Source organism: Petromyzon marinus, chromosome 35, assembly GCF_048934315.1.
Source record: "Petromyzon marinus isolate PM22_M1 ecotype Great Lakes invasive population chromosome 35, UKy_Petmar_22M1.pri1.0, whole genome shotgun sequence".
Classification (NCBI taxonomy): Eukaryota; Metazoa; Chordata; class Hyperoartia; order Petromyzontiformes; family Petromyzontidae; genus Petromyzon; species Petromyzon marinus.
The window spans coordinates 12,320,159-12,345,795 of NC_133701.1; the positions used below are offsets into that span (position 1 = coordinate 12,320,159).

Here is a 25,637-nt window from a genome sequence, read left to right on the forward strand (position 1 = left end):
GAGAAATAGGGAATTCCAATAATTACTCAGAAACATCCGTGAAGAATAATCATAGCAAAGATGCATTTCATCAAGGAAATGCAGTGATTCTTAGTAATGTTTAATTGAGGGTAGTGCCTGCATCTTATTGCCAAATTTAATCGAAATTGTAGTGCTAGTGTCATGCATGGTATTAAGCATACAATTCGACTTCGTGCAGGGCTGGCCTACGGATTACGTGAGACAATGGTTCATGGAAAAATATATCACAGAACTGATTAACAAAATATCATCAAGTTACTTCATATCCACACCAGAAGGGCAGCACTATACGACCTGCCCTATAACAGGAAGACAATTAGTCGTATAGTAGTCATAGCAGTGTTATAAATTTTAATTTTACATGTTTTTAATGCCGACCCCGTGCATACCAACGTGATTTTTTGCATTGTGTTTCCCTCCATAATATATATGTAATGCTCTCAATCATTCTTTGTCCGTGTCTTTTGTTTTTCTCATATTTATATTTCACCATACTTTCCTGCCAACTTCCATTATTGAAAATTTCTCAATTCTATAGTGATAGCAAAGTTTAATTGAAATCACAAAATTGTTGTTAATTCACAAAAGAGCATCATTCTGTCAGAAGTGGGATTCGAACCCACGCCTCCAGGGGAGACTGCGACCTGAACGTAGCGCCTTAGACCGCTCGGCCATCCTGACTGTGGCATGGTGTCACAATAGGATAATTTCAATCCATTCTCAGCAATCGATCCACGTGGTTCGTGTGAAATATACATTCTCATTATTTATCCGGTCAAGACCACTTCCTCATCACCAGTGAATCAAGCAAGACAGTACCAACCATTATTGACAAACTAGTTGTCGTTTAGACGGACGCATGATCCTAGAAAGAGGGAATTCCAATATTTACTCAGAAACATCCGTGAAGAATAATCATAACCAAGATGCATTTGATCAAGGAAATGCAGTGATTGTCAGTAATGTTTAATTGAGGGTAGTGCCGAATTTTATCGCCAAATTTAATCGAAATTGTACCGCTAGTGTCATGTATGGTATTAAGCGTACAATTCGACTTCGTGCAGGGCTGGTCTACGGCCTATGTGAGACAATGGTTCATGGAAAAATATATCACAGAACTGAGTGACAAAATATCATCAAGTTACTTCATATCCACACCAGAAGGGCAGCACTATCCTACCTGCCCTACAACAGGAAGACAATTATGAGACCTCCTTTGCCAGTAACAAGATATAGTAATAGGTTTTACCCTTTTAACTGGCACAAAAAACTGACACCTTTATTCAAGGCATCATGTCTGCAATAACCGCAACACAAGGAGTCAAAATGCAAACAAAAAGACAACTCTGATAATAGGACAGTGCATATTATTCGATCCAACTTCCATTAATGAATATTTCTCAATTCTATAGTGATGGCAAAGTTTAATTGAAATCACAAAATTGATGTTAATTCACAAAAGAGCATCATTCTGTCAGAAGTGGGATTCGAACCCACGCCTCCAGGGGAGACTGCGACCTGAACGCAGCGCCTTAGACCGCTCGGCCATCCTGACTGTGGCATGGTGTCACAATAGGATAATTTTAATCCATTCTCAGCATCGATCCACGTGGTTCGTGTGAAATATGCATTCTCATTATTTATCCAGGTGCAGTGTTCGATTTCACTCGGACAACTTCTGTCTTTCTCCAAACACCGCTTTATCTACAACTCTCAGCATGTCCTCCACATTCTACAGTATCCAGGTCGCCACGGCTCGCTCGCCGTGCGTCACTCGACTCGCTCGCCACCTTTGTCTCTCCATTCCCCACGATTACTTCACTTACTCCGCACTCAGCGTCTTCGCACACAGCGACTTCGCACACAGCGTCTTCGCACACAGCGACTTCGCACCCAGCGTCTTACAAACTCTGTCTCTCAAACTCTCTCTATCAAACTCTCCACACTTCAATTCCGCCTGTTGACTCCAAGCTCTCCAAACTCAAAATCCCGCTCCAATAGGCGACCCCCCAATTTATCCCCGCTATCATTACGCCTTAATTAATTAGTCCGCGTCCCAACGGCACTCCGCGTGATCGTACACCTGCTTCTCGCCAGACTTCCAGACGCCTCCCCGGCCCCGGCAACAGCACCAAACAATCACAGCCGTCCTTGGCTCTCCCAGCTTAATTGTCCCAACATTACCTGCACTGTATTTGCCTTCGTTACAGGCTGACCCAACATGAACCCCAATGACATTGCCTTCACAACAGGCTGACCCAACATAAACCACACTGTCTCTGCTTCCATGCAATACGCACCTTTCTACTCCACTACACAGGCAAGAAGACTTCCTCATCACAAGTGATTCAAGCAAGACAATACCCATCATTTTTTGACAAACTAGTTGTCGTTTAGACGGACGCATGATCCGAGAAATAGGGAATTCCAATAATTACTCAGAAACATCCGTGAAGAATAATCATAGCAAAGATGCATTTCATCAAGGAAATGCAGTGATTCTTAGTAATGTTTAATTGAGGGTAGTGCCTGCATCTTATCGCCAAATTTAATCGAAATTGTAGTGCTAGTGTCATGCATGGTATTAAGCATACAATTCGACTTCGTGCAGGGCTGGCCTACGGATTACGTGAGACAATGGTTCATGGAAAAATATATCACAGAACTGATTAACAAAATATCATCAAGTTACTTCATATCCACACCAGAAGGGCAGCACTATACGACCTGCCCTATAACAGGAAGACAATTAGTCGTATAGTAGTCATAGCAGTGTTATAAATTTTAATTTTACATGTTTTTAATGCCGACCCCGTGCATACCAACGTGATTTTTTGCATTGTGTTTCCCTCCATAATATATATGTAATGCTCTCAATCATTCTTTGTCCGTGTCTTTTGTTTTTCTCATATTTATATTTCACCATACTTTCCTGCCAACTTCCATTATTGAAAATTTCTCAATTCTATAGTGATAGCAAAGTTTAATTGAAATCACAAAATTGTTGTTAATTCACAAAAGAGCATCATTCTGTCAGAAGTGGGATTCGAACCCACGCCTCCAGGGGAGACTGCGACCTGAACGCAGCGCCTTAGACCGCTCGGCCATCCTGACTGTGGCATGGTGTCACAATAGGATAATTTCAATCCATTCTCAGCAATCGATCCACGTGGTTCGTGTGAAATATACATTCTCATTATTTATCCGGTCAAGACCACTTCCTCATCACCAGTGAATCAAGCAAGACAGTACCAACCATTATTGACAAACTAGTTGTCGTTTAGACGGACGCATGATCCTAGAAAGAGGGAATTCCAATATTTACTCAGAAACATCCGTGAAGAATAATCATAACCAAGATGCATTTGATCAAGGAAATGCAGTGATTGTCAGTAATGTTTAATTGAGGGTAGTGCCGAATCTTATCGCCAAATTTAATCGAAATTGTACTGCTAGTGTCATGCATGGTATGAAGCGTACAATTCGACTTCGTGCAGGGCTGGTCTACGGCCTATGTGAGACAATGGTTCATGGAAAAATATATCACAGAACTGAGTGACAAAATATCATCAAGTTACTTCATATCCACACCAGAAGGGCAGCACTATTCTACCTGCCCTACAACAGGAAGACAATTATGAGACCTCCTTTGCCAGTAACAAGATATAGTAATAGGTTTTACCCTTTTAACTGGCACAAAAAACTGACACCTTTATTCAAGGCATCATGTCTGCAATAACCGCAACACAAGGAGTCAAAATGCAAACAAAAAGACAACTCTGATAATAGGACAGTGCATATTATTCGATCCAACTTCCATTAATGAATATTTCTCAATTCTATAGTGATGGCAAAGTTGAATTGAAATCACAAAATTGTTGTTAATTCACAAAAGAGCATCATTCTGTCAGAAGTGGGATTCGAACCCACGCCTCCAGGGGAGACTGCGACCTGAACGCAGCGCCTTAGACCGCTCGGCCATCCTGACTGTGGCATGGTGTCACAATAGGATAGTTTTAATCCATTCTCAGCATCGATCCACGTGGTTCGTGTGAAATATACATTCTCATTATTTATCCAGGTGCAGTGTTCGATTTCACTCGGACAACTTCTGTCTTTCTCCGAACACCGCTTTATCTACAACTCTCAGCATGTCCTCCACATTCTACAGTATCCAGGTCGCCACGGCTCGCTCGCCGTGCGTCACTCGACTCGCTCGCCACCTTTGTCTCTCCATTCCCCACGATTACTTCACTTACTCCGCACTCAGCGTCTTCGCACACAGCGACTTCGCACACAGCGTCTTACAAACTCTGTCTCTCAAACTCTCACTCTCAAACTCTCCACACTTCAATTCCGCCTGTTGACTCCAAGCTCTCCAAACTCAAAATCCCGCTCCAATAGGCGACCCCCCAATTTATCCCCGCTATCATTACGCCTTAATTAATTAGTCCGCGTCCCAACGGCACTCCGCGTGATCGTACACCTGCTTCTCGCCAGACTTCCAGATGCCTCTCCGGCCCCGGCAACAGCACCAAACAATCACAGCCGTCCTTGGCTCTCCCAGCTTAATTGTCCCAACATTACCTGCACTGTATTTGCCTTCGTTACAGGCTGACCCAACATGAACCCCAATGACATTGCCTTCACAACAGGCTGACCCAACATAAACCGCACTGTCTCTGTTTCCATGCAATACGCACCTTTCTACTCCACTACACAGGCAAGAAGACTTCCTCATCACAAGTGATTCAAGCAAGACAATACCTACCATTTTTTGACAAACTAGTTGTCGTTTAGACGGACACATGATCCGAGAAATAGGGAATTCCAATATTTACTCAGAAACATCCGTGAAGAATAATCATAGCCAAGATGCATTTCATCAAGGAAATGCAGTGATTATGAGTAATGTTTAAGTGAGGGTAGTGCTGCATCTTCTCGCCAAATTTAATCGAAATTGTACTGCTAGTGTCATGCATGGTATGAAGCGTACAATTCGACTTCGTGCAGGGCAGGCCTACAGCCTATGAGAGACAATGGTTCATGGAAAAATATATCACAGAACTGATTAACAAAATATCATCAAGTTACTTCATATCCACACCAGAAGGGCAGCACTATCTTACCTGCCCTATAACAGGAAGACAATTGGTCGTATAGTAGTCATAGCCATGTTATAAATTTTCATTTTACATGTTTTTAATGCCGGTCCCTTGCATACCAACGTGATTTTTTGCATTGTGTTTCCCTCCATAACATATGTAATGCTCTCAACCACTCTTTGTGCGTGTCTTTTGTTTTTCTCATAATTATATTTCACCATACTTTCCTGCCAATTCCATTATCGAATATTTCTCAATTCTATTGTGATAGCAAAGTTTAATTGAAATTACAAAATTGTTGTTAATTCACAAAAGAGCATCATTCTGTCAGAAGTGGGATTCGAACCCACGCCTCCAGGGGAGACTGCGACCTGAACGCAGCGCCTTAGACCGCTCGGCCATCCTGACTGTGGCATGGTGTCACAATAGGATAATTTTAATCCATTCTCAGCAATCGATCCACGTGGTCCGTGTGAAATATACATTCTCATTATTTATCCAGGTGTCGTGTTCGATGTCACTCGGACAACTTCTGTCTTTCTCCGATCACCGCTTTATCTACAACTCTCAGCATGTCCTCCACATTCTACAGTATCCAGGTCGCCACGGCTCGCTCGCCGTGCTTCACTCGACTTGCTCGCCACCTTTGTCTCTCCATTCCCCACGATTACTTCACTTACTCCGCACTCAGCGTCATCGCAAACAGCGACTTCGCACACAGCGTCTTACAAACTCTGTCTCTCAAACTCTCTCTCTCAAACTCTCCACACTTCAATTCTGCCTGTTACTCCAAGCTCTCCAAACTCAAAATCCCGCTCCAATTGCCGACGCCCCAATGTATCCCCGCTATCATTACGCCTTAATTAATTAGTCCGCGTCCCAACGGCACTCCGCGTGATCGTACACCTGCTTCTCGCCAGACTTCCAGACGCCTCTCCGGCCCCGGCAACAGCACCAAACAATCACAGCCGTCCTTGGCTCTCCCAGCTTAATTGTCCCAACATTACCTGCACTGTATTTGCCTTCATTACAGGCTGACCCAACATGAACCCCAATGACATTGCCTTCACAACAGGCTGACCCAACATAAACCGCACTGTCTCTGTTTCCATGCAATACGCACCTTTCTACTCCACTACACAGGCAAGAAGACTTCCTCATCACAAGTGATTCAAGCAAGACAATACCTACCATTTTTTGACAAACTAGTTGTCGTTTAGACGGACACATGATCCGAGAAATAGGGAATTCCAATATTTACTCAGAAACATCCGTGAAGAATAATCATAGCCAAGATGCATTTCATCAAGGAAATGCAGTGATTATTAAAAATGTTTAATTGAGGGTAGTGCTGCATCTTATCGCCAAATTTAATCGAAATTGTACTGCTAGTGTCATGCATGGTATGAAGCGTACAATTCGACTTCGTGCAGGGCTGGCCTACAGCCTATGTGAGACAATGGTTCATGGAAAAATATATCACAGAACTGATTAACAAAATATCATCAAGTTACTTCATATCCACACCAGAAGGGCAGCACTATCTTACCTACCCTATAACAGGAAGACAATTGGTCGTATAGTAGTCATAGCCATGTTATAAATTTTCATTTTACATGTTTTTAATGCCGGTCCCTTGCATACCAACGTGATTTTTTGCATTGTGTTTCCCTCCATAACATATGTAATGCTCTCAACCACTCTTTGTGCGTGTCTTTTGTTTTTCTCATATTTATATTTCACCATACTTTCCTGCCAATTCCATTATCGAATATTTCTCAATTCTATTGTGATAGCAAAGTTTAATTGAAATTACAACATTGTTGTTAATTCACAAAAGAGCATCATTCTGTCAGAAGTGGGATTCAAACCCACGCCTCCAGGGGAGACTGCGACCTGAACGCAGCGCCCTAGACCGCTCAGCCATCCTGACTGTGGCATGGTGTCACAATAGGACAATTTTAATCCATTCTCAGCAATCGATCCACGTGGTTCGTGTGAAATATACATTCTCATTATTTATCCAGGTGTCGTCTTCGATGTCACTCGGACAACTTCTGTCTTTCTCCGAACACCGCTTTATCTACAACTTTCAGCATGTCCTCCACATTCTACAGTATCCAGGTCGCCACGGCTCGCTCGCCGTGCTTCACTCGACTCGCTCGCCACCTTTGTCTCTCCATTCCCCACGATTACTTCCCTTACTCCGCACTCAGCGTCTTCGCACACAGCGACTTCGCACCCAGCGTCTTCGCACCCAGCGTCTTACAAACTCTGTCTCTCAAACTCTCTCTCTCAAACTCTCCACACTTCAATTCCGCCTGTTGACTCCAAGCTCTCCAAACTCAAAATCCCGCTCCAATAGGCGACCCCCCAATTTATCCCCGCTATCATTACGCCTTAATTAATTAGTCTGCTTCCCAACGGCACTCCGCGTGATCGGACACCTGCTTCTCGCCAGACTTCCAGACGCCTCTCCGGCCCCGGCAACAGCACCAAACAATCACAGCCGTCCTTGGCTCTCCCAGCTTAATTGTCCCAACATTACCTGCACTGTATTTGCCTTCGTTACAGGCTGACCCAACATGAACCCCAATGACATTGCCTTCACAACAGGCTGACCCAACATAAACCGCACTTTTTCTTCTTTGGTTCTTTCGGTAAAGTCACGTAGAATGAGAATAAAATAATAAATTGATAAAATAAAATAACACAATAATATTCTCACGACGTTTCGGCCACAACACAAGCGGCCTTCATCAGGTGAAGGGGGCGAGACTGTCTGGTAGGACAGCGCTGGAGTGAGAGAGCCACGTTCAGATCACGGCTTTTAAGCTGTGTGAGAGGAACAAAGAGCCTTGACGAAGGAATTAGCATAAAATTTAGCATTGAAATGGCTGAATGATTAGCTTGTGACTGGTCACAGAAATAGCTATGTTAAAAGTTAAAGCATACACATCCGCAGAGGCACCCATTGTTAAAAGGAATTAGCATAGAATTTAGCATTGAAATAGCTAAGTTAAGGCATACACATCCGCAGAGGCACCCCTTGACAATGGGATTAGCATAGAATTTAGCATTGAAATGGCTGAGTGATTCGCTTGTAACTGCTACAGAAATAGTTACGTTGAAGTCAGAGCATACACATTCACCGAGGCACTTAGTACAAATCAAACAGGAGAATTTAGCATTGAAATAACTGGGTGATTTGCTAGTGACAATTTCAACCGAGAAGATGGATTCAGGCTTAGTAACCACTGGAAAGATGTGTTAAATCATTTCTGTTCACAATTAATTGGAATAAAACGATGACCTTCAGACCGCAGCTCTTTCGCCAGCATTGCCTCTTAATACCTCTCATACCACGGTTAATGGTATGGTTTACAACATGGAGTATACTAGGGCTTCGCAGCTGTCTCTCTCCCCCTCCTCTGTTCCGACCATGGACGAACTCGTTCGTCTGAACGGGGCCCGTAGCTATCCGTGGTACGGAAATTTGAGGGTAAGAATCCACCCATTTTTTTTCGCCATATAGCATTGTGATATATAACGACTTATGGTTGGTAGCTTAGCTGATTGGAGAATATAGAGTTTATTGATAACATGAAGGTAATTTATATTTGAGTTTTTATTGGTTCACTATATAGTACTGTGAATAGCTCAGATGTGTAGTCATTTCTGTGACCAGTCACTAGCAAATCACCCAGTTATTTCAATGCTAAATTCGCCTAGTTATTTCAATGCTGAATTCTCCTGTTTGATTTGTACTAAGTGCCTCGGTGAATGTGTATGCTCTGACTTCAACGTAACTATTTCTGTAGCAGTTACAAGCGAATCACTCAGCCATTTCAATGCTAAATTATATGCTAATCCCATTGTCAAGGGGTGCCTCTGCGGATGTGTATGCCTTAACTTAGCTATTTCAATGCTAAATTCTATGCTAATTCCTTTTAACAATGGGTGCCTCTGCGGATGTGTATGCTTTAACTTTTAACATAGCTATTTCTGTGACCAGTCACAAGCTAATCATTCAGCCATTTCAATGCTAAATTTTATGCTAATTCCTTCGTCAAGGCTCTTTGTTCCTCTCACACAGCTTAAAAGCCGTGATCTGAACGTGGCTCTCTCACTCCAGCGCTGTCCTACCAGACAGTCTCGCCCCCTTCACCTGATGAAGGCCGCTTGTGTTGTGGCCGAAACGTCGTGAGAATATTATTGTGTAATTTTATTTTATCAATTTATTATTTTATTCTCATTCTACGTGACTTTACCGAAAGAACCAAAGAAGATGAATCATTGCAGTCACGAAAGCTTTAAATCGAAATATAAACCGCACTGTCTCTGTTTCCATGCAATACGCACCTTTCTACTCCACTACACAGGCAAGAAGACTTCCTCATCACAAGTGATTCAAGCAAGACAATACCTACCATTTTTTGACAAACTAGTTGTCGTTTAGACGGACACATGATCCGAGAAATAGGGAATTCCAATATTTACTCAGAAACATCCGTGAAGAATAATCATAGCCAAGATGCATTTCATCAAGGAAATGTAGTGATTATGAGTAATGTTTAAGTGAGGGTAGTGCTGCATCTTATCGCCAAATTGAATCGAAATTGTACTGCTAGTGTCATGCATGGTATGAAGCGTACAATTCGACTTCGTGCAGGGCTGGCCTACAGCCTATGTGATACAATGGTTCATGGAAAAATATATCACAGAACTGATTAACAAAATATCATCAAGTTACTTCATATCCACACCAGAAGGGCAGCACTATCTTACCTGCCCTATAACAGGAAGACAATTGGTCGTATAGTAGTCATAGCCATGTTATAAATTTTCATTTTACATGTTTTTAATGCCGGTCCCTTGCATACCAACGTGATTTTTTGCATTGTGTTTCCCTCCATAACATATGTAATGCTCTCAACCACTCTTTGTACGTGTCTTTTGTTTTTCTCATATTTATATTTCACCATACTTTCCTGCCAATTCCATTATCGAATATTTCTCAATTCTATTGTGATTGCAAAGTTTAATTGAAATTACAAAATTGTTGTTAATTCACAAAAGAGCATCATTCTGTCAGAAGTGGGATTCGAACCCACGCCTCCAGGGGAGACTGCGACCTGAACGCAGCGCCTTAGACCGCTCGGCCATCCTGACTGTGGCATGGTGTCACAATAGGACAATTTTAATCCATTCTCAGCAATCGATCCACGTGGTTCGTGTGAAATATACATTCTCATTATTTATCCAGGTGTCGTGTTCGATGTCACTCGGACAACTTCTGTCTTTCTCCGAACACCGCTTTATCTACAACTTTCAGCATGTCCTCCACATTCTACAGTATCCAGGTCGCCACGGCTCGCTCGCCGTGCTTCACTCGACTCGCTCGCCACCTTTGTCTCTCCATTCCCCACGATTACTTCCCTTACTCCGCACTCAGCGTCTTCGCACCCAGCGTCTTCGCACACAGCGTCTTACAAACTCTGTCTCTCAAACTCTCTCTTTCAAACTCTCCATACTTCAATTCTGCCTGTTACTCCAAGCTCTCCAAACTTAAAATCCCGCTCCAATTGCCGACAACCCAATGTATCCCCGCTATCATTACGCCTTAATTAATTAGTCCGCGTCCCAACGGCACTCCACTTGATCGTACACCTGCTTCTCGCCAGACTTCCAGACGCCTCTCTGGCCCCGGAAACAGCACCAAACAATCACAGCCTTCCTTGGCTCTCCCAGCTTAATTGTCCCAACATTACCTGCACTGTATTTGCCTTCGTTACAGGCTGACCCAACATGAACCCCAATGACATTGCCTTCACAACAGGCTGACCCAACATAAACCGCACTGTCTCTGTTTCCATGCAATACGCACATTTCTACTCCACTACACAGGCAAGAAGACTTCCTCATCACAAGTGATTCAAGCAAGACAATACCCACCATTTGTTGACAAACTAGTTGTTGTTTAGACGGACGCATGATCCGAGAAATAGGGAATTCCAATATTTACTCAGAAACATCTATGAAGAATAATCATAACCAAGATGCATTTGATGAAGGAAATGCAGTGATTGTCAGTAATGTTTAATTGAGGGTAGTGCCGAATCTTATCGCCAAATTTAATCGAAATTGTACTGCTAGTGTCATGCATGGTATGAAGCGTACAATTCGACTTCGTGCAGAACTGGTCTACGGCCTATGTGAGACAATGGTTGATGGAAAAAAATATCACAGAACTGATTAACAAAATTTCATCAAGTAATCCACACCAGAGGGGCAGCACTATCCGACCTGCCCTACAACAGGAAGACAATTGGTCGTATAGTAGTCATAGCAGTGTTATAAATGTTCATTTTACATGTTTTTAATGCTGACCCCTTGCATACCAACGTGATTGTTTACATTGTGTTTCCCTCCATAATATATATGTAATGCTCTCAATCACTCTTTGTGCGTGTCTTTTGTTTTTCTCATATTTATATTTCACCATACTTTTCTGCCAACTTCCATTATCGAATATTTCTCAATTCTATTGTGATAGCAAAGTTTAATTGAAATCACAAAATTGTTGTTAATTCATCTTCTTTGGTTCTTTCGGTAAAGTCACGTAGAATGAGAATAAAATAATAAATTGATAAAATAAAATAACACAATAATATTCTTACGACGTTTCGGCCACAACACAAGCGGCCTTCATCAGGTGAAGGGGCGAGACTGTCTGGTAGGACCACTCCAGCGCTGTCCTACCAGACAGTCTCGCCCCTTCACCTGATGAAGGCCGCTTGTGTTGTGGCCGAAACGTCGTGAGAATATTATTGTGTTATTTTATTTTATCAATGTATTATTTTATTCTCATTCTACGTGACTTTACCAAAAGAACCAAAGAAGATGAATCATTGCAGTCACGAAAGATTTAAATCGAAATTGTTGTTAATTCACAAAAGAGAATCATTCTGTCAGACGTGGGATTCGAACCCACACCTCCAGGGGAGACTGTGACCTGAACGCAGCGCCTTAGACCGCTCGGCCATCCTGACTGCGGCATGGTGTCACAATAGGATAATTTTAATCCTTTCTCAGCAATCGATCCACGTAGTTCGTGTGAAATATACATTCTCATTATTTATCTAGGTGTAGTGTTCGATTTCACTCGGACAACTTCTGTCTTTCTCCGAACACCGCTTCATCTACAACTCTCAGCATGTCCTCCCCATTCTACAGTATCCTGGTCGCCACGGCTCGCTCGCCGTGCTTCACTCGACTCGCTCGCCACCTTTGTCTCTCCATTCCCCACGATTACTTCACTTACTCCGCACTCAGCGTCTTCGCACACAGCGACTTCGCACCCAGCGTCTTCGCACACAGCGTCTTACAAACTCTCTCTCTCAAACTCTCTCTCTCAAACTCTCCACACTTCAATTCTGCCTGTTGACTCCAAGCTCTCCAAACTCAAAATCCCGCTCCAATTGCCGACCCCCCAATTTATCCCCGCTATCATTACGCCTTAATTAATTAGTCCGCGTCCCAACGGCACTCTGCGTGATCGTACACCTTCTTCTCGCCAGACTTCCAGACGCCTCTCCGGCCCCTGCAAACAGCACCAAACAATCACAGCCGTCCTTGGCTCTCCCAGCTTAATTGTCCCAACATTACCTGCACTGTATTTGCCTTCGTTACAGGCTGACCCAACATGAACCCCAATGACATTGCCTTCACAACAGGCTGACCCAACATAAACCGCACTGTCTCTGTTTCCATGCAATACGCACCTTTCCACTCCACTACACAGGCAAGAAGACTTCCTCATCACAAGTGATTCAAGCAAGACAATACCTACCATTTTTTGACAAACTAGTTGTCGTTTAGACGGACACATGATCCGAGAAATAGGGAATTCCAATATTTACTCATAAACATCCGTGAAGAATAATCATCAAGGAAATGCAGTGATTATTAGTAATGTTTAATTGAGGGTAACGCTGCATCTTATCGCCAAATTTAATCGAAATTGTACTGCTAGTGTCATGCATGGTATGAAGCGTACAATTCGACTTCGTGCAGGGCTGGCCTACGGCCTATGTGAGACAATGGTTCATGGAAAAATATATCACAGAACTGATTAACAAAATATCATCAAGTTACTTCATATCCACACCAGAAGGGCAGCACTATCTTACCTACCCTATAACAGGAAGACAATTGGTCGTATAGTAGTCATAGCCATGTTATAAATTTTCATTTTACATGTTTTTAATGCCGGTCCCTTGCGTACCAACGTGATTTTTTGCATTGTGTGTCCCTCCATAACATATGTAATGCTCTCAACCACTCTTTGTGCGTGTCTTTTGTTTTTCTCATATTTATATTTCACCATGCTTTCCTGCCAACTTCCATTATCGAATATTTCTCAATTCTATTGTGATAGCAAAGTTTAATTGAAATTACAAAATTGTTGTTAATTCACAAAAGAGCATCATTCTGTCAGAAGTGGGATTCGAACCCACGCCTCCAGGGGAGACTGCGACCTGAACGCAGCGCCTTAGACCGCTCGGCCATCCTGACTGTGGCATGGTGTCACAATAGGATAATTTTAATCCATTCTCAGCAATCGATCCACGTGGTTCGTGTGAAATATACATTCTCATTATTTATCCAGGTGTCGTGTTCGATGTCACTCGGACAACTTCTGTCTTTCTCCGAACACCGCTTTATCTACAACTCTCAGCATGTCCTCCACATTCTACAGTATCCAGGTCGCCACGGCTCGCTCGCCGTGCGTCACTCGACTCGCTCGCCACCTTTGTCTCTCCATTCCCCACGATTACTTCACTTACTCCGCACTCAGCGTCTTTGCACACAGCGACTTCGCACACAGCGTCTTCGCACACAGCGACTTCGCACCCAGCGTCTTACAAACTCTGTCTCTCAAACTCTCTCTCTCAAACTCTCCACACTTCAAATCCGCCTGTTGACTCCAAGCTCTCCAAACTCAAAAATCCCGCTCCAATAGGCGACCCCCCAATTTATCCCCGCTATCATTACGCCTTAATTAATTAGTCCGCGTCCCAACGGCACTCCGCGTGATCGTACACCTGCTTCTCGCCAGACTTCCAGACGCCTCTCCGGCCCCGGCAACAGCACCAAACAATCACAGCCGTCCTTGGCTCTCCCAGCTTAATTGTCCCAACATTACCTGCACTGTATTTGCCTTCTTTACAGGCTGACCCAACATGAACCCCAATGACATTGTCTACACCACAGGCTGACCCAACATAAACCGCACTGTCTCTGTTTCCATGCAATACGCACCTTTCTACTCCACTACACAGGCAAGAAGACTTCGTCATCACAAGTGATTCAAGCAAGACAATACCCACCATTTGTTGACAAACTAGTTGTCGTTTAGACGGACGCATGATCCGAGAAATAGGGAATTCCAATATTTACTCAGAAACATCCATGAAGAATAATCATAACCAAGATGCATTTGATCAAGGAAATGCAGTGATTGTCAGTAATGTTTAATTGAGGGTAGTGCCGAATCTTATCGCCAAATTTAATCGAAATTATACTGCTAGTGTCATGCATGGTATGAAGCGCACAATTCGACTTCGTGCAGGGCTGGTCTACGGCCTATGTGAGACAATGGTTGATGGAAAAAAATATCACAAAACTGATTCACAAAATTTCATCAAGTAATCCACACCAGAGGGGCAGCACTATCCGACCTGCCCTACAACAGGAAGACAATTGGTCGTATAGTAGTCATAGCAGTGTTATAAATGTTCATTTTACATGTTTTTAATGCTGACCCCTTGCATACCAACGTGATTGTTTACATTGTGTTTCCCTCCATAATATATATGTAATGCTCTCAATCACTCTTTGTGCGTGTCTTTTGTTTTTCTCATATTTATATTTCACCATACTTTCCTGCCAACTTCCATTATCGAATATTTCTCAATTCTATTGTGATAGCAAAGTTTAATTGAAATCACAAAATTGTTGTTAATTCACAAAAGAGAACCATTCTGTCAGACGTGGGATTTGAACCCACGCCTCCAGGGGAGACTGCGACCTGAACGCAGCGCCTTAGACCGCTCGGCCATCCTGACTGTGGCATGGTGTCACAATAGGATCATTTTAATCCTTTCTTAGCAATCGATCCACGTGGTTCGTGTGAAATATACATTCTCATTATTTATCCAGGTGTAGTGTTCGATTTCACTCGGACAACTTCTGTCTTTCTCCGAATACCGCTTTATCTACAACTCTCAGCATGTCCTCCCCATTCTACAGTATCCTGGTCGCCACGGCTCGCTCGCCGTGCTCAACTCGACTCGCTCGCCACCTTTGTCTCTCCATTCCCCGCGATTACTTCACTTACTCTGCACTCAGCGACTTCGCACCCAGCGTCTTCGCACACAGCGTCTTACAAACTCTCTCTCTCAAACTCTCTCTCTCAAACTCTCCACACTTCAATTCTGCCTGTTGACTCCAAGCTCTCCAAACTCAAAATCCCGCTCCAATTGCCGACCCCCCAATTTATCCCCGCTATCATTACGCCTTAATTAATTAGTCCGCGTCCCAACGGCACTCCGCGTGATCGTACACCTGCTTCTCGCCAGACTTCCAGACGCCTCTCCGGCCCCGGCAACAGCACCAAACAATCACAGCCGTCCTTGGCTCTCCCAGCTTAATTGTCCCAACATTACCTGCACTGTATTTGCCTTCGTTACAGGCTGACCCAACATGAACCCCAATGACATTGCCTTCACAACAGGCTGACCCAACATAAACCGCACTGTCTCTGTTTCCATGCAATACGCACCTTTCTACTCCAATACACAGGCAAGAAGACTTCCTCATCACAAGTGATTCAAGCAAGACAATACCTACCATTTTTTGACAAACTAGTTGTCGTTTAGACGGACACATGATCCGAGAAATAGGGAATTCCAATATTTACTCAGAAACATCCGTGAAGAATAATCATAGCCAAGATGCATTTCATCAAGGAAATGCAGTGATTATGAGTAATGTTTAATTGAGGGTAGTGCTGCATCTTATCGCCAAATTTAATCGAAATTGTACTGCTAGTGTCATGCATGGTATGAAGCGTACAATTCGACTTCGTGCAGGGCTGGCCTACAGCCTATGTGAGACAATGGTTCATGGAAAAATATATCACAGAACTGATTAACAAAATATCATCAAGTTACTTCATATCCACACCAGAAGGACAGCACTATCTTACCTGACCTATTACAGGAAGACAATTGGTCGTATAGTAGTCATAGCCATGTTATAAATTTTCATTTTAACATGTTTTTAATGCCGGTCCCGTGCATACCAACGTGATTTTTTGCATTGTGTTTCCCTCCATAATATATGTAATGCTCTCAATCACTCTTTGTGCGTGTCTTTTGTTTTTCTCATATTTATATTTCACCATACTTTCCTGCCAATTCCATTATCGAATATTTCTCAATTCTATTGTGATAGCAAAGTTTAATTGAAATTACAAAATTGTTGTTAATTCACAAAAAGCATCATTCTGTCAGAAGTGGGATTCGAACCCACGCCTCCGTGGGAGAATGCGACCTGAACGCAGTGCCTTAGACCGCTCGGCCAACCTGACTGTGGCATGGTGTCACAATAGGATAATTTTAATCCATTCTCAGCAATCGATCCACGTGGTTCGTGTGAAATATACATTCTCATTATTTATCCAGGTATCGTGTTCGATGTCACTCGGACAACTTCTGTCTTTCTCCGAACACTGCTTTCTCTACAACTCTCAGCATGTCCTCCACATTCTACAGTATCCAGGTCGCCACGGCTCGCTCGCCGTGCTTCACTAGACTCGTTCGCCACCGTTGTCTCTCCAGTCCCCACGATTACTTCACTTACTCCGCACTCAGCGTCTTCGCACACAGCGACTTCGCACACAGCGTCTTACAAACTCTGTCTCTCAAACTCTCTCTCTCAAACTCTCCACACTTCAATTCTGCCTGTTACTCCAAGCTCTCCAAACTCAAAATCCCGCTCCAATTGCCGACCCCCCCAATGTATCCCGGCTATCATTACGCCTTAATTAATTAGTCCGCGTCCCAACGGCACTCCACGTGATCGTACACCTGCTTCTCGCCAGACTTCCAGACGCCTGTCCGACCCCGGCAACAGCACCAAACAATCACAGCCTTCCTTGGCTCTCCCAGCTTAATTGTCCCAACATTACCTGCACTGTATTTGCCTTCATTACAGGCTGACCCAACATGAACCCCAATGACATTGCCTTCACAACAGGCTGACCCAACATAAACCGCACTGTCTCTGTTTCCATGCAATACGCACCTTTCTACTCCACTACACAGGCAAGAAGACTTCCTCATCACAAGTGATTCAAGGAAGACAATACCTACCATTTTTTGACAAACTAGTTGTCGTTTAGACGGACACATGATCCGAGAAATAGGGAATTCCAATATTTACTCAGAAACATCCGTGAAGAATAATCATAGCCAAGATGCATTTCATCAAGGAAATGCAGTAATTATGAGTAATGTTTAATTGAGGGTAGTGCTGCATCTTATCGCCAAATTTATTCGAAATTGTACTGCTAGTGTCATGCATGGTATGAAGCGTACAATTCGACTTCGTGCAGGGCTGGCCTACGGCCTATGTGAGACAATGGTTCATGGAAAAATATATCACAGAACTGATTAACAAAATATCATCAAGTTACTTCATATCCACACCAGAAGGGCAGCACTATCTTACCTGACCTATTACAGGAAGACAATTGGTCGTATAGTAGTCATAGCCATGTTATAAATTTTCATTTCACATGTTTTTAATGCCGGTCCCTTGCATACCAACGTGACTTTTTGCATTGTGTTTCCCTCCATAATATATGTAATGCTCTCAATCACTCTTTGTGCGTGTCTTTTGTTTTTCTCATATTTATATTTCACCATGCTTTCCTGCCAACTTCCATTATCGAATATTTCTCAATTCTATTGTGATAGCAAAGTTTAATTGAAATTACAAAATTGTTGTTAATTCACAAAAGAGCATCATTCTGTCAGAAGTGGGATTCAAACCCACGCCTCCAGGGGAGACTGCGACCTGAACACAGCGCTTTAGACCGCTCGGCCATCCTGACTGTGGCATGGTGTCACAATAGGATAATTTTAATCCATTCTCAGCAATCGATCCACGTGGTTCGTGTGAAATATACATTCTCATTATTTATCCAGGTGTAGTGTTCGATGTCACTCGGACAACTTCTGTCTTTCTCCGAACACCGCTTTATCTACAACTCTCAGCATGTCCTCCACATTCTACAGTATCCAGGTTGCCACGGCTCGCTAGCCGTGCTTCACTCGAGTCGCTCGCCACCTTTGACTCTCCATTCCCCACGATTACTTCACTTACTCCGCACTCAGCGTCTTCGCACACAGCGACTTCGCACACAGCGTCTTACAAACTCTGTCTCTCAAACTCTGTCTCTCAAACTCTCCACACTTCAATTCTGCCTGTTGACTCCAAGCTCTCGAAACTCAAAATCCCGGTCCAATTGCCGACCCGCCAATTTATCCCCGCTATCATTACGCCTTAATTAATTAGTCCGCGTCCCAACGGCACTCCGCGTGATCGTACACCTGCTTCTCGCCAGACTTCCAGACGCCTCTCCGGGCCCGGCGACAGCACCAAACAATCACAGCCGTCCTTGGCTCTCCCAGCTTAATTGTCCCAACATTACCTGCACTGTATTTGCCTTCGTTACAGGCTGACCCAACATGAACCCCAATGACATTGCCTTCACAACAGGCTGACCCAACATAAACCGCACTGTCTCTGTTTCCATACAATATGCACCTTTCTACTCCACTACACAGGCAAGAAGACTTCCTCATCACAAGTGATTCAAGCAAGACAATACCCACCATTTGTTGACAAACTAGTTGTCGTTTAGACGGACGCATGATCCGAGAAATAGGGAATTCCAATATTTACTCAGAAACATTCGTGAAGAATAATCATAGCCAAGATGCATTTCATCAAGGAAATGCAGTCATTATTGGTAATGTTTAATTGAGGGTAGTGCTGCATCTTATCGCCAAATTTAATCGAAATTGTACTGCTAGTGTCATGCATGGTATGAAGCGTACAATTCGACTTCGTGCAGGGCTGGCCTACGGCCTATGTGAGGCAATGGTTCATGGAAAAATATATCACAGAACTGATTAACAAAATATCATCAAGTTACTTCATATCCACACCAGAAGGGCAGCACTATCTTACCTGCCCTATAACAGGAAGACAATTGGTCGTATAGTAGTTATAGCAGTGTAATAAATTTTCATTTGACATGTTTTTAATGCTGACCCCTTGCATACCAACGTGATTTTTTGCATTGTGTTTCCCTCCATAATATATATGTAATGCTCTCAATCACTCTTTGTCCTTGTCTTTTGTTTTTCTCATATTTAAATTTCACCATACTTTCCTGCCAACTTCCATTATCGAATATTTCTCAATTCTATTGTGATAGCAAAGTTTAATTGAAATCACAAAATTGTTGTTAATTCACAAAAGAGCATCATTCTGTCAGAAGTGGGATTCGAACCCACGCCTCCAGGGGAGACTGCGACCTGAACGCAGCGCCTTAGACCGCTCGGCCATCCTGACTGTGGCATGGTGTCACAATAGGATAATTTTAATCCATTCTCAGCAATCGATCCACGTGGTTCGTGTGAAATATACATCCTCATTATTTATCCAGGTGTAGTGTTCGATGTCACTCGGACAACTTCTGTCTTTCTCCGAACACCGTTTTATCTACAACTCTCAGCATGTCCTCCACATTCTACAGTATCCAGGTCGCCACGGCTCGCTCGCCATGCTTCACTCGACTCGTTCGCTACCTTTGTCTCTCCATTCGCCACGATTACTTCACTTACTCCGCACTCAGCGTCTTCGCACACAGCAACTTCGCACACAGCGTCTTCGCACACAGCGACTTCGCACCCAGCGTCTTACAAACTCTGTCTCTCAAACTCTCTCTATCAAACTCTCCATACTTCAATTCTGCTTGTTACTCGAAGCTCTCCAAACTCAAAATCCCGCTCCAATTGCCGACCCCCCAATGTATCCCCGCTATCATTACGCCTTAATTAATTAGTCCGCGTCCCAACGGCACTCCACTTGATCGTACACCTGCTTCTCGCCAGACTTCCAGACGCCTCTCCGGCCCCGGCAACAGCACCAAACAATCACAGCCTTCCTTGGCTCTCCCAGCTTAATTGTCCCAACATTACCTGCACTGTATTTGCCTTCATTACAGGCTGACCCAACATGAACCCCAATGACATTGCCTTCACAACAGGCTGACCCAACATAAACCGCACTGTCTCTGTTTCCATGCAATACGCACCTTTCTACTCCACTACACAGGCAAGAAGACTTGCTCATCACAAGTGATTCAAGCAAGACAATGCCCACCATTTGTTGACAAACTAGTTGTCGTTTAGACGGACGCATGATCCGAGAAATAGGGAATTCCAATATTTACTCAGAAACATCCGTGAAGAATAATCATAGCCAAGATACATTTCATCAAGGAAATGCAGTCATTATTGGTAATGTTTAATTGAGGGTAGTGCTGCATCTTATCGCCAAATTTAATCGAAATTGTACTGCTAGTGTCATGCATGGTATGAAGCGTACAATTCGACTTCGTGCAGGGCTGGCCTACGGCCTATGTGAGGCAATGGTTCATGGAAAAATATATCACAGAACTGATTAACAAAATATCATCAAGTTACTTCATATCCACACCAGAAGGGCAGCACTATCTTACCTGCCCTATAACAGGAAGACAATTGGTCGTATAGTAGTTATAGCAGTGTAATAAATTTTCATTTGACATGTTTTTAATGCTGACCCCTTGCATACCAACGTGATTTTTTGCATTGTGTTTCCCTCCATAATATATATGTAATGCTCTCAATCACTCTTTGTCCTTGTCTTTTGTTTTTCTCATATTTAAATTTCACCATACTTTCCTGCCAACTTCCATTATCGAATATTTCTCAATTCTATTGTGATAGCAAAGTTTAATTGAAATCACAAAATTGTTGTTAATTCACAAAAGAGCATCATTCTGTCAGAAGTGGGATTCGAACCCACGCCTCCAGGGGAGACTGCGACCTGAACGCAGCGCCTTAGACCGCTCGGCCATCCTGACTGTGGCATGGTGTCACAATAGGATAATTTTAATCCATTCTCAGCAATCGATCCACGTGGTTCGTGTGAAATATACATCCTCATTATTTATCCAGGTGTAGTGTTCGATGTCACTCGGACAACTTCTGTCTTTCTCCGAACACCGTTTTATCTACAACTCTCAGCATGTCCTCCACATTCTACAGTATCCAGGTCGCCACGGCTCGCTCGCCATGCTTCACTCGACTCGTTCGCTACCTTTGTCTCTCCATTCGCCACGATTACTTCACTTACTCCGCACTCAGCGTCTTCGCACACAGCAACTTCGCACACAGCGTCTTCGCACACAGCGACTTCGCACCCAGCGTCTTACAAACTCTGTCTCTCAAACTCTCTCTATCAAACTCTCCATACTTCAATTCTGCTTGTTACTCGAAGCTCTCCAAACTCAAAATCCCGCTCCAATTGCCGACCCGCCAATTTATCCCCGCTATCATTACGCCTTAATTAATTAGTCCGCGTCCCAACGGCACTCCGCGTGATCGTACACCTGCTTCTCGCCAGACTTCCAGACGCCTCTCCGGGCCCGGCGACAGCACCAAACAATCACAGCCGTCCTTGGCTCTCCCAGCTTAATTGTCCCAACATTACCTGCACTGTATTTGCCTTCGTTACAGGCTGACCCAACATGAACCCCAATGACATTGCCTTCACAACAGGCTGACCCAACATAAACCGCACTGTCTCTGTTTCCATACAATATGCACCTTTCTACTCCACTACACAGGCAAGAAGACTTCCTCATCACAAGTGATTCAAGCAAGACAATACCCACCATTTGTTGACAAACTAGTTGTCGTTTAGACGGACGCATGATCCGAGAAATAGGGAATTCCAATATTTACTCAGAAACATTCGTGAAGAATAATCATAGCCAAGATGCATTTCATCAAGGAAATGCAGTCATTATTGGTAATGTTTAATTGAGGGTAGTGCTGCATCTTATCGCCAAATTTAATCGAAATTGTACTGCTAGTGTCATGCATGGTATGAAGCGTACAATTCGACTTCGTGCAGGGCTGGCCTACGGCCTATGTGAGGCAATGGTTCATGGAAAAATATATCACAGAACTGATTAACAAAATATCATCAAGTTACTTCATATCCACACCAGAAGGGCAGCACTATCTTACCTGCCCTATAACAGGAAGACAATTGGTCGTATAGTAGTTATAGCAGTGTAATAAATTTTCATTTGACATGTTTTTAATGCTGACCCCTTGCATACCAACGTGATTTTTTGCATTGTGTTTCCCTCCATAATATATATGTAATGCTCTCAATCACTCTTTGTCCTTGTCTTTTGTTTTTCTCATATTTAAATTTCACCATACTTTCCTGCCAACTTCCATTATCGAATATTTCTCAATTCTATTGTGATAGCAAAGTTTAATTGAAATCACAAAATTGTTGTTAATTCACAAAAGAGCATCATTCTGTCAGAAGTGGGATTCGAACCCACGCCTCCAGGGGAGACTGCGACCTGAACGCAGCGCCTTAGACCGCTCGGCCATCCTGACTGTGGCATGGTGTCACAATAGGATAATTTTAATCCATTCTCAGCAATCGATCCACGTGGTTCGTGTGAAATATACATCCTCATTATTTATCCAGGTGTAGTGTTCGATGTCACTCGGACAACTTCTGTCTTTCTCCGAACACCGTTTTATCTACAACTCTCAGCATGTCCTCCACATTCTACAGTATCCAGGTCGCCACGGCTCGCTCGCCATGCTTCACTCGACTCGTTCGCTACCTTTGTCTCTCCATTCGCCACGATTACTTCACTTACTCCGCACTCAGCGTCTTCGCACACAGCAACTTCGCACACAGCGTCTTCGCACACAGCGACTTCGCACCCAGCGTCTTACAAACTCTGTCTCTCAAACTCTCTCTCTCAAACTCTCCACACTTCAATTCCGCCTGTTGACTCCAAGCTCTCCAAACTCAAAATCCCGCTCCAATTGCCGACCCCCCAATGTATCCCCGCTATCATTACGCCTTAATTAATTAGTCCGCGTCCCAACGGCACTCCACTTGATCGTACACCTGCTTCTCGCCAGACTTCCAGACGCCTCTCCGGCCCCGGCAACAGCACCAAACAATCACAGCCTTCCTTGGCTCTCCCAGCTTAATTGTCCCAACATTACCTGCACTGTATTTGCCTTCATTACAGGCTGACCCAACATGAACCCCAATGACATTGCCTTCACAACAGGCTGACCCAACATAAACCGCACTGTCTCTGTTTCCATGCAATACGCACCTTTCTACTCCACTACACAGGCAAGAAGACTTGCTCATCACAAGTGATTCAAGCAAGACAATGCCCACCATTTGTTGACAAACTAGTTGTCGTTTAGACGGACGCATGATCCGAGAAATAGGGAATTCCAATATTTACTCAGAAACATCCGTGAAGAATAATCATAGCCAAGATACATTTCATCAAGGAAATGCAGTCATTATTGGTAATGTTTAATTGAGGGTAGTGCTGCATCTTATCGCCAAATTTAATCGAAATTGTACTGCTAGTGTCATGCATGGTATGAAGCGTACAATTCGACTTCGTGCAGGGCTGGCCTACGGCCTATGTGAGGCAATGGTTCATGGAAAAATATATCACAGAACTGATTAACAAAATATCATCAAGTTACTTCATATCCACACCAGAAGGGCAGCACTATCTTACCTGCCCTATAACAGGAAGACAATTGGTCGTATAGTAGTTATAGCAGTGTAATAAATTTTCATTTGACATGTTTTTAATGCTGACCCCTTGCATACCAACGTGATTTTTTGCATTGTGTTTCCCTCCATAATATATATGTAATGCTCTCAATCACTCTTTGTCCTTGTCTTTTGTTTTTCTCATATTTAAATTTCACCATACTTTCCTGCCAACTTCCATTATCGAATATTTCTCAATTCTATTGTGATAGCAAAGTTTAATTGAAATCACAAAATTGTTGTTAATTCACAAAAGAGCATCATTCTGTCAGAAGTGGGATTCGAACCCACGCCTCCAGGGGAGACTGCGACCTGAACGCAGCGCCTTAGACCGCTCGGCCATCCTGACTGTGGCATGGTGTCACAATAGGATAATTTTAATCCATTCTCAGCAATCGATCCACGTGGTTCGTGTGAAATATACATCCTCATTATTTATCCAGGTGTAGTGTTCGATGTCACTCGGACAACTTCTGTCTTTCTCCGAACACCGTTTTATCTACAACTCTCAGCATGTCCTCCACATTCTACAGTATCCAGGTCGCCACGGCTCGCTCGCCATGCTTCACTCGACTCGTTCGCTACCTTTGTCTCTCCATTCGCCACGATTACTTCACTTACTCCGCACTCAGCGTCTTCGCACACAGCAACTTCGCACACAGCGTCTTCGCACACAGCGACTTCGCACCCAGCGTCTTACAAACTCTGTCTCTCAAACTCTCTCTATCAAACTCTCCATACTTCAATTCTGCTTGTTACTCGAAGCTCTCCAAACTCAAAATCCCGCTCCAATTGCCGACCCCCCAATGTATCCCCGCTATCATTACGCCTTAATTAATTAGTCCGCGTCCCAACGGCACTCCACTTGATCGTACACCTGCTTCTCGCCAGACTTCCAGACGCCTCTCCGGCCCCGGCAACAGCACCAAACAATCACAGCCTTCCTTGGCTCTCCCAGCTTAATTGTCCCAACATTACCTGCACTGTATTTGCCTTCATTACAGGCTGACCCAACATGAACCCCAATGACATTGCCTTCACAACAGGCTGACCCAACATAAACCGCACTGTCTCTGTTTCCATGCAATACGCACCTTTCTACTCCACTACACAGGCAAGAAGACTTGCTCATCACAAGTGATTCAAGCAAGACAATGCCCACCATTTGTTGACAAACTAGTTGTCGTTTAGACGGACGCATGATCCGAGAAATAGGGAATTCCAATATTTACTCAGAAACATCCGTGAAGAATAATCATAGCCAAGATACATTTCATCAAGGAAATGCAGTCATTATTGGTAATGTTTAATTGAGGGTAGTGCTGCATCTTATCGCCAAATTTAATCGAAATTGTACTGCTAGTGTCATGCATGGTATGAAGCGTACAATTCGACTTCGTGCAGGGCTGGCCTACGGCCTATGTGAGGCAATGGTTCATGGAAAAATATATCACAGAACTGATTAACAAAATA

General features: G+C 43.5%; 12 non-coding genes across 12 annotated transcripts; all 12 read right to left on the minus strand.

Moving 5' to 3' along the window:
* Positions 1–619: 619 nt before the first annotated feature.
* TRNAL-CAG (transfer RNA leucine (anticodon CAG)) lies at positions 620–702 on the minus strand. The gene has a single exon. It is a non-coding gene; the product is annotated as a tRNA-Leu (tRNA).
* A 791-nt stretch (positions 703–1,493) lies between these two features.
* On the minus strand, positions 1,494–1,576 carry TRNAL-CAG (transfer RNA leucine (anticodon CAG)). The gene has a single exon. It is a non-coding gene; the product is annotated as a tRNA-Leu (tRNA).
* Positions 1,577–3,052: 1,476 nt separating this feature from the next.
* TRNAL-CAG (transfer RNA leucine (anticodon CAG)) lies at positions 3,053–3,135 on the minus strand. Its single transcript has one exon. It is a non-coding gene; the product is annotated as a tRNA-Leu (tRNA).
* A 791-nt stretch (positions 3,136–3,926) lies between these two features.
* Positions 3,927–4,009, minus strand: TRNAL-CAG (transfer RNA leucine (anticodon CAG)). Its single transcript has one exon. It is a non-coding gene; the product is annotated as a tRNA-Leu (tRNA).
* A 1,442-nt stretch (positions 4,010–5,451) lies between these two features.
* On the minus strand, positions 5,452–5,534 carry TRNAL-CAG (transfer RNA leucine (anticodon CAG)). Its single transcript has one exon. It is a non-coding gene; the product is annotated as a tRNA-Leu (tRNA).
* A 4,681-nt stretch (positions 5,535–10,215) lies between these two features.
* On the minus strand, positions 10,216–10,298 carry TRNAL-CAG (transfer RNA leucine (anticodon CAG)). Its single transcript has one exon. It is a non-coding gene; the product is annotated as a tRNA-Leu (tRNA).
* Positions 10,299–13,620: 3,322 nt separating this feature from the next.
* On the minus strand, positions 13,621–13,703 carry TRNAL-CAG (transfer RNA leucine (anticodon CAG)). Its single transcript has one exon. It is a non-coding gene; the product is annotated as a tRNA-Leu (tRNA).
* Positions 13,704–15,173: 1,470 nt separating this feature from the next.
* TRNAL-CAG (transfer RNA leucine (anticodon CAG)) lies at positions 15,174–15,256 on the minus strand. Its single transcript has one exon. It is a non-coding gene; the product is annotated as a tRNA-Leu (tRNA).
* A 4,499-nt stretch (positions 15,257–19,755) lies between these two features.
* On the minus strand, positions 19,756–19,838 carry TRNAL-CAG (transfer RNA leucine (anticodon CAG)). Its single transcript has one exon. It is a non-coding gene; the product is annotated as a tRNA-Leu (tRNA).
* A 1,475-nt stretch (positions 19,839–21,313) lies between these two features.
* TRNAL-CAG (transfer RNA leucine (anticodon CAG)) lies at positions 21,314–21,396 on the minus strand. Its single transcript has one exon. It is a non-coding gene; the product is annotated as a tRNA-Leu (tRNA).
* A 1,475-nt stretch (positions 21,397–22,871) lies between these two features.
* TRNAL-CAG (transfer RNA leucine (anticodon CAG)) lies at positions 22,872–22,954 on the minus strand. The gene has a single exon. It is a non-coding gene; the product is annotated as a tRNA-Leu (tRNA).
* Positions 22,955–24,430: 1,476 nt separating this feature from the next.
* On the minus strand, positions 24,431–24,513 carry TRNAL-CAG (transfer RNA leucine (anticodon CAG)). Its single transcript has one exon. It is a non-coding gene; the product is annotated as a tRNA-Leu (tRNA).
* Between the last annotated feature and the right edge of the window lie 1,124 nt (positions 24,514–25,637).